The sequence below is a fragment of the Tupaia chinensis genome, unplaced genomic scaffold, assembly GCF_000334495.1.
Source record: "Tupaia chinensis unplaced genomic scaffold, TupChi_1.0 Scaffold000057_1, whole genome shotgun sequence".
In the NCBI taxonomy this organism is placed as follows: domain Eukaryota; kingdom Metazoa; phylum Chordata; class Mammalia; order Scandentia; family Tupaiidae; genus Tupaia; species Tupaia belangeri.
The window spans coordinates 1,810,891-1,819,798 of NW_006159515.1; the positions used below are offsets into that span (position 1 = coordinate 1,810,891).

The following is an 8,908-nucleotide window of genomic DNA, read 5'->3' on the forward strand; positions in this document are numbered from 1 at the left end:
AAAAATGAAGTCCTTGGGGCCAGCAGGTGGTGTTAAGGTGCTGGGCTCCCACATGGCTGCAGTTCAAGTCCCAGACCTGGCAACTTGAAATTCATACCAGGCACATGTACATGCATGCCCAAAATCCCAAAAGGAGAGTGGAGAATGGATTGTAGCATGGCCATTCCCTGGGGGAGAGGGGTGTGTTTTCTCATTTCTGTCTCTCAGTCTCTCTCTGTCTGGCAAGCATACATGGCCTATAGCAAAAATCTCTCTCAAAACAAAAAAAATCAAGTGCTTAGTATTATGCAAGTTCTACAAAGGGATCATAGGTTTACTACGTACTAATAAAGGGAAAACTAAGGGACAAGCCCAAGTAAGGTGACTCTACCCACTCCTTCAGTTCTCTAACCAAACCTAAATAATTCCACCAAGTACCAATTTTATATATTGCAGCTCCACATGAGATTGCACTCAAAAAAGAGATTCTATTTTTGGAAGAGACCCCCCCCCAAAAGTTAATGAATGAATTAGTGAATGAATGAATGAAAACTTTAGCAAATTTTAGTCAGGGCTTAGAATACTATGTATCCCATTTTCACTTGAAAATAACCTGGGGGAGAGAGGTGGGTCAATTCAGGTGAACATATATTAATGTTCTATGAATAATATGCAGATTGGATTTATTAAATAAAATAAAATACCTATAAAATTTAAATAATTTTTAAAACCAATCTCTAAGCTAGGTCAAATAATACCCTGATTATTTCACAGGATTGTTATAAGAATCAAATGATCTATTATAAGTGAGAATGGGCTTTGAAAATCACAAAGAGCATTGTAAGTATAAAGCCTTTCCAAAATTATAAGAAATAAGAAAAGACCTGAGATCTAAGAAAGAGCTAAGTCACCTTAATTGTGCCTTTCTTTTTCTTGTCTTTCTTTCTTATTCATCCATCTAGTACCAAGTCTTTATAGGTTCAATTTATTTTACAAGACCATAATCTTGGTATTTCTTATCCTTCCATCTATTTCTTTTACTTCTAACAAAAACTGAGACTATGAAAATTAGAACAACATAAGGAGAATTTGTTGGCAAATATGAGGTCTGGGGAACAGAACACAGTGTCAGAAAGGAATTTGATTTTAATGTCTGAGGACTATCTTCTATGCAGGGTGGGGCAGGAAGAATCCCTGAATGCATCTTTTATGTCTGAACTACAATGGTCATCCTGCAGCTCTTGCAACCCTTGAAAGTATGTTATGGATCTTTTCAACACAAGGATCACTTTTTTTAATAGTTTTTTTTTCTTTATCTATGATAGAGTACATGTGTGCATAGGTGAGACTGACAACACAGAAGAGGAGAGAAATGAGCACCCTCCACAGAATCTGGTCAGATTACAACCTCCTTCTCTAGTCCCCTAGCACCGTAGTCTCTAAGGTCTTTGGCCCAAGGAACAAGTTTTGTGGAAGAAACTTTTTCTATGGACTGTGGTTAAGGGGGAGGAAAATGGTTTCAGGATGATTCAGGTGCATTACATTTATCATGCACTTTATGTCTATTATTATTATATTGTAAGGGATAATGAAATAATTACATCACTCATCCTGAAGCAGTGTATGCAGCCACTCTCCAGCACTAGTACCAGTGCCTCAGCTCCATCTCAGATCATTGAGCATTAGATCTGAATAAGGACCACATGACCTAGATCCCTCACATGAGCGGTTAACAATGGGGCTTTGCTCTTATGAGAATCTAATACCGCTGCTGATCTGACAGGACACTGAGCTCAGGCAGTAATGTGAGAGATTGGGGAGTGGCTGTAAATACAGATGAGGTTTCACTCACTCGCCACTGCTTACCTTCTGCTTTGTGTCGTGATTTCCAACAGGCCGTGGGCCAGTACTGGTCCTGCTCCAGTCTATTAGCTCTTCAGAACTTTGGAAGAATACACAGATTGCAACAGTTAAAGTATGTTTTTAAAATTATAGAAAAAAGAAGAGCTATAAAAAATAATAATACAGTAATAAAAAAATAATCATAGACTTGGAATCCTGCCCTCTATCTACACCCCTAACCTTATAATTATATTCTGTTTTTTGTGTGTGTGATACTGCAATCATACAGTGAAATCTATAACAAAGGGCTGACCCCATGACTGAGTGGTTAAGGGAGCCGGCTTCCTCATGGCCAACCATGGTTTGAATCTTAGACCCAGTGACTCAAAAAACACACCCATTGGACATTCATATGTGCCCAACATCCCAACAGAATAGAAAAATGGAGTACAACAGCAGCATGGCCACATCTCATGGGGGGGGCGTGTTCTCCCTCTTCCTTTCTCTCACCCCCACCTCCCTCTCTAGCAAGTGCATGTGCCCTTTGACAATTTAATTTTTTCTTAATTCTGTAACAAGTCATTGAATACTTACTCCACATCAGAAGTTGAGATTCCATCTTTACAGCAACAAAGTAAATCAAAAATCTAGGTAAATAACTCATAATATTTATATGACACTCTAAAATATTTGGTACAACTCTGTCTACAAGTCCTGCTATCAATACTAGAGACAGACAGATAAGTAGGAAAAATGTTTGATACCATGATGAGATGTGCAAGTGTAGTGGAGGCATACAAGGACATCTTTAGTGTGCTCCAAGGGGTTAGAAAGAGATTAACAGAAAAAAAAAAAATCCACACTTGGGACCAACAGACGGCATAATGGTTATGTTGCTGGACTCCCAAGTAGTCAGCCACAGTGAGAGTCCTGAACCCAGTGAGTTAAAACTCATGCCATGCCCAAAATCCCAAAAGCAGGATGGAAGAAAAGGGATTGAGGCATGGTCATCCCCTCCCCCCACCCCGCCCCAGTGTGGGGAGTGATTTCTCACTTTCTCACTTTCTGCCTTTCTCTCTCTCTCTCTGATGAGCACACATGCCCTACAGCAAAACTCTCTCTTAGAAAAAAAAAAATAGCGAGGCTTGAAATAACCCTTACAGGATAAGGAATACTTCACATTCTAAGCCACCAGGGCCTACAGAGCATGCTGTTCCTCCATGGAGAGACCAGCTAACCATTACTTCCACAGCCAGCTTATCAGTGTGTGACCTTAACTAAGAACACTGGACGAAGACCCAAATAACCTAAAACAATCCCAATACTGCTCTAATACCATTAGCACTAAACACTTGTAGGCCATGAGAAGTACAAAGTAAATTATTGTTTTTTTGAGCAATGATGATGTGTTAAATGATCTCTAAGTATCTTAGAGTGGTATATACACTTGCATATAAACATGGCATATCTTCCTAAGGTGCCAATCTTGCTCAAAATTGTGTGGCATGTAAACATGTAGATATTTTCAAAATCGATGTGATAGTTTATGATTTAAAAATGTGAATGCTAGGGCTGAATGGTGCTGCAGCAGTAAAATACAACCTTCTGTGAGGCTGACATATGAAGGTTCCCTGTTCAAGTCCAGATACCTTTCTGAGTATGCAAATTACATGTGTGCCTATGATCTTGGGCTGACTGAGGTGGAAATGAACAGCAGCATCAGGGCCTTTAGAGATGCTGTCTCTTCTCTTTCTCTCTGTCTCTATTCTTAAAAAAAAATTAAAACTTTTAAAAATATATTTTAATTTGAATTCCAAGCATCATTTGTAACCTACAATTCAAACTCTTCTCCCAAGCACTCACCTCCCAACTCCCATTTCCAGAGTCAGAGTCATTCCTCTATACAGTTATGGGTGTGTCCGTGGAAATGTCTAATAATCCAATGCCCCATAAATTACATATGGAGCAGTATAATTAGCTTAGGAGGAAGCATATTCTAGGGGCATCTACATATTTCATACCTTGCTATAATTCAATGTTAGTCCGTACATAAGGTAACACCGGGCATTTAAAGTCAGGAATAGCAGCACACTGGATTTTCTCCTCCACTGTTTAGCCTCTTTCAACAGCCTTGCTTATTTCACAAGGTTATTTAAAGGATTAAATGAGGAAATGAAAGTACTTTGTAAACTGTAAAGTGCTACCCTGATGTAATGTTTCATTAATGAATGAACTTACAAATGACTAGGGCAAGGTGCCTTTTAAACAACAGTTTTCATTCTTACCCAAATTAGAAAAAAACAGTCTAGTGTGGTCTACTGAGCACATGAAGGGCCGTGGCATTCCCCGACGTCCCAGCACAGATGTGCAGAATTCCTGTCGTCTGCATCAGACAGTAGCGATCAGGCTGCATGTGCAAACCCATCTGGTTCTCATATTGTCTGAACGAGGTGCTGAAGTGGAGGAGTTTTACTCAGCTAAATTTGAACAAATCCTCCTGAGCTTTCACCAAATGATTAAAGACGGTGCAAACTGTCCTCAACCTGCTTGCCATTCTTTGATGTACTCTGTCGGCAATCGCTAAGCTCTCACGTAAGACAAAGGCTAAAGCGGTGGATGTGAGAAGAGTAATCCCAGAGTTCTTGAGTGATTTTACTGGATTGTCACTGGTCCATTCAACTGAGAAGTTTTACGTGAGACATTCAGAGGTGAACCAAACATAAACCAGACCTACCCAATTTTGAATGTTCTCAGCTGCTATTTGTGGGAAATCTATTTCTTGGAGTCTTGCCACTTCTTTGTTGAATGCCATGGCTGGGGTTCTGCTTAATAGTGGTTGTGGGGCTGCTGGTGACAGAAATGCAAAGGCCAAACACAGAAGCTTGGCTAGCAAAAACAAACAAACTTGCTCTCAAGGAAACACACAATTAGCTCCATGTGTTAAAAGAAGAAAGTTATTAAATGATTTAGTTATGCATCTTATGTCAAATGCAAAATGTTTTATTTTAACTGCCTTCAAAGACCATGATGTGATCCTATTAATAGATTATTCCATGGGAGTAGAAAAGATAGAAAACTGATGGTAGATGAGGAAGTAAGAGATACACTGACATTTTTAAAAGATTAATCTTGTTTCTGGGGCATTTGGCATTTTCACCAGAGTGGCCTGAACTGAATTCAATGATACAAAAATAAATTGTTATACTGATCCTGAAATCTATCAGATCACTTTAGTACATGTGCCAAGACCTAGTATACATAGGGAAAATAGGGTTTCCTTATTTATCTTATTTTAAAGTAATTTCCACTAAAAAAATGGCTTCCTGCCAAGAGCCGAGGAGGCCAATGTGGTCTTTATAAGCATGAAATATGGTTGGGGGCATCTAAAGATATTGAAAATGTTTCTTAAACTTAAACTGCATGAACAATGAAGTTGTACAATCCAACTATTGGAAATGAAATATTCTACAGTTTACCCACACGTAAGACTGATGCCAGACCTCTGGGACTTCCTCAAACAAGGCAGAGACCTTCTTGCCTTGGAATCATGAATATGTATGTGAGCAGTTCTGGAACTTGGTTTCTCACAGTGTTGTGTTTTTTGTTTGTTGTTTGTTTGTGTATGTTTTTGGCATTATTTTGGCTATATCAGCACCTAAATTGGGAGATCTTTTATTTCTCACATCTCATCATACCAGTCTTCATGTGTATGCTTCTTCCTGGTCCTGATAAAGATGAATATTTGTGGTTCTACTTGGTTCAAACCCTCTTTTGCTCACTGGGCACAGGTAGTCTGACAGCAACCTTGAACTGAGCTTTGCACAAGGTTGATATGTGGAAGAGAGTAAACTTCTCAAGAAGTGTGTGTCAGTCTTGATGTTTTGTCTAAACAAAATAACAGCCTAAGAGCAAAGACACATCCACTGCTCAGGAAGACTGTATCTGTCCCACAGGCTTCCTTGATCAGGTTACCATTATGATGACTGTTACCGTTAAGGGTAAGAAGATCTAAGATTTTGAGGACATTCTGTTTTAGTGCTTGCAAAATGAAGTGGATGTTGTTATCTTTTTTCCCATAGATGGAAACCAAATCTCCTAGAGAGATATGATTTCCCCAAATACACACTCAGTAAATGACAAAAGTGGGATGAAAACCCAAATTTTTTGATTCCTAATCTTGGATGTTTTCCACCACACCCATCATTCTCTTTTGATATAACCATGGGCCATTTTTCTGCAGGTTACAGTGGTACTGGAAGTGGAATGGACTTTAAGACTCTGAACCTTCAATTGCATGAGGTGTTTCCTTGCTGTAAAGCAGTTGCCAGCCCTGGCCTTTCTCATCACTCAGCTCCATCTACATTGACTACTGCCACTGACAAGACCATCCTCTCCTTCCTTAGCACTCTCCGGAGGCCCAGGGCAGACAGCAGCTGAAAGAGGGAAAGGCAAGCGCTGGTTTCTGGTCCACAGATTCGACTCCATCACTTAGGCTGCTTCCCACATATGCATCCCGTAGGCACTCAATATCATGCATTCCTTCTTAGGAAAGAAAGTCAGTTGATTACGTTTGCTCACATGATTATGGCCATGAAACAGGAAGTCCAAACTGAACCATCAGTTGCCTCTTATCAAGTTACCGTCTTTGTGACTAAAGAGCACTGGCCAGGGTGACTCATACAGTAAGAATTTCTTTCTAATGTTGTAAGGAAAAGTGAAGAAACAAGATGCTTCCTGTCATTCTACAGGTTTACCTCTAAGAGCAGAGACACATTAGGTGATATAAGGAAAGTGGAAATTTATACCTATGTTCTTCCCCAAGCTCTGCTCCCTCAAGGTTTTTTGCTTTTGATAATTAGCCAGAAAATGATGAGTGAACCCCACTGGATTGGAGGTCTTCAGACACAAGATCTGACACTAGTCTACAGAGGGTGAAGGGGATCAGGAAAACCTACATAAATATTCTTCATACAATCTCAGAGGTTGTCAAGGCCATTTTTCTCAAGAAATGCTGCCAGTGACCTAAATCCTCTTAAAATACAGGATCTAAAACTCCATCTCCTCCTTATAAAGAGAGATTCAGGTACTTAAAGAATAAATACACACAAATAACAAACAACTTCTTTAGCAATATTGAAACTTGATCTTGATATTTGTCTTAAAGTAGGCTGTGCCCACAAGGCCACCCATAAATCGTATGCTAATCATGCACTTATTACAGAGAAGAATGCGCATGACCTCATGGGCATCTTACACACTTCAAAACAGATGTTTTGGAAAATATCCACCTTGGGGGCTGGCATCTTGGTGCTGGCAGTGTTGTGTTACTCAAGAGAAACCACATCCCACATATTGACTAAAGTTCGAACCCCAGGTCCAGTCAGCATGAAAAGCACATCAGGCACATGAACAAGCCCATGATCCAACAAGCTGGAGACCAAAGAGAAGGAGGTCATGGTGTGAACAGTCCCTGGGAGAGTGTTTCTCTTTCTCTCTCCCTCTCCCTCCCTCTAATATGCTGGCACACACACTGTATCATGAACTAAAAAAAAGAAAGAAATAGAAAATGTCAACCACTGTACTAGAGAGACTTTGACCACAATACATTAATAAATGGCACCTTCAAAAAATGTTGAGTTCGATATTTCATGATCAATTATTTTGTTTCTATTTGATGCAATATTATTCCTTCTGTGTACTTCAGCATTTAGGTTTATCTACGTACTTTATCCAAGGGTTTTGGCAGGCCATTGAACAGTGTCCATTTATACCTAACAACTGCTCTTATTTCAATTCAATAATTCAGTTCTAAGCATGTCCATGATTTCGACATTCACTTTATATCTGCTTATAAACTGTAATGAGAAAAGAGCCTAGCCTTGGAAATTCACAAATGCACCAGGCTGGAAAACAGTAGTTGCTCAGTAAATAATAACTGAGTAAAAGTGAATGGACGTAGGCAAGATTTAGAGCTAGGGATGATGGAAAGGAGGCCGAGAGAAGCTCGTCAACTAGCCAAGTGTATTTAGGGACCTCCCTTCTGCACTGCTGAGAAGTGCTACTGAACACAGGCTGAGATGAGACAGATCTCCCCAAGAACACTCCGCAACAGGTCACACTTGCCTTCAGCTCAGAATTTCACTTTTGTTCTCTCTCTGCAGTTAAGAGAGGTCTTTCTGGGAAGTATTTACAACATTTTCCTTCCATCAGAGACCTCCTTCAGTTATTTGCTTTCCTAGCAGAAAGTGTACCCAAGGAAAACACTTGTATTTTTTTTTTCTGTTGAGAGACTGGGAAAGTACATATACCCTTTATTAAAAAGAGAAAGAAAATCTCATTGGGTGAAGGTTGAGCAGGCAGACTGGGTGTTCTCGCCATCCCACTGAGAAGAATCCTTACTATTCTTTTCCTTTTTCATTTTAGGCTTAAAGTTCTGAGATATTATAAGAAGCAAAAAGGGCTTTTACATAAATCATCTCTGTGCTAAGGTGGCAGGCGCACTGAGGAGAACAAAATTAACGTTTCTGGCTCCCGAGCTGCCACAGATGGAAGCCTTTGTTAACTCTTCAGTGAGGATCCTTCTCTAAGTCATTGTCCTCGCTAAAGCATTCTCCAGAAAAATTAATTAAGTGGCACTGTTTAGAGCCTAGCTTCATTCCACAGCCAAAGCAAAAACCAGGCCTGAGGAACCACTCCAAGTACTGTACATCCAGTGTGCTTACAGGGCTTGCTGAGCACTTGCTCTGGAACTTAGGGAAGACCTGGGGCTCTAGCCCAGAAAGGTCTCTGCACTGGCCTTGTCTTCACAGAGCAGAAAACACGCACACACACACACACACACACACACACACCTGGTTCAGGTGACCTCAGAAAGCAAGACATTTTTCAAATATCTTCTTTTTTTCTTTTAAAGAGATTTTTTCTATATGGCACCAGTGCTCACCTGAGAGACAAAGACAGAGAGACAGAAAATGAGAAATTGCCCCCCCACCCCCCAGGGATTACAGCCACACTGCAATCCCTTCTTCACTCTCCTCATTCTCTTCTCAAGTTTTTGGGTATACACACATACCTGCTTGTTTTTGTT

General features: G+C 40.1%; 1 long non-coding RNA gene across 1 annotated transcript in view; it reads right to left on the reverse strand.

Annotated features, from left to right (window-relative positions):
- LOC102488163 (uncharacterized) overlaps window positions 1-8,701 on the reverse strand; it is a 12,646-nt gene extending 3,945 nt beyond the window's left edge. The window contains exons 1-2 of the long non-coding RNA XR_333471.1: window positions 8,673-8,701; window positions 1,846-1,921 (exon numbers count right to left, since the gene is read on the reverse strand). This is a non-coding gene — a long non-coding RNA (uncharacterized LOC102488163). The remainder of the gene's footprint in view (window positions 1-1,845; window positions 1,922-8,672) is intronic.
- Window positions 8,702-8,908: the final 207 nt, after the last annotated feature.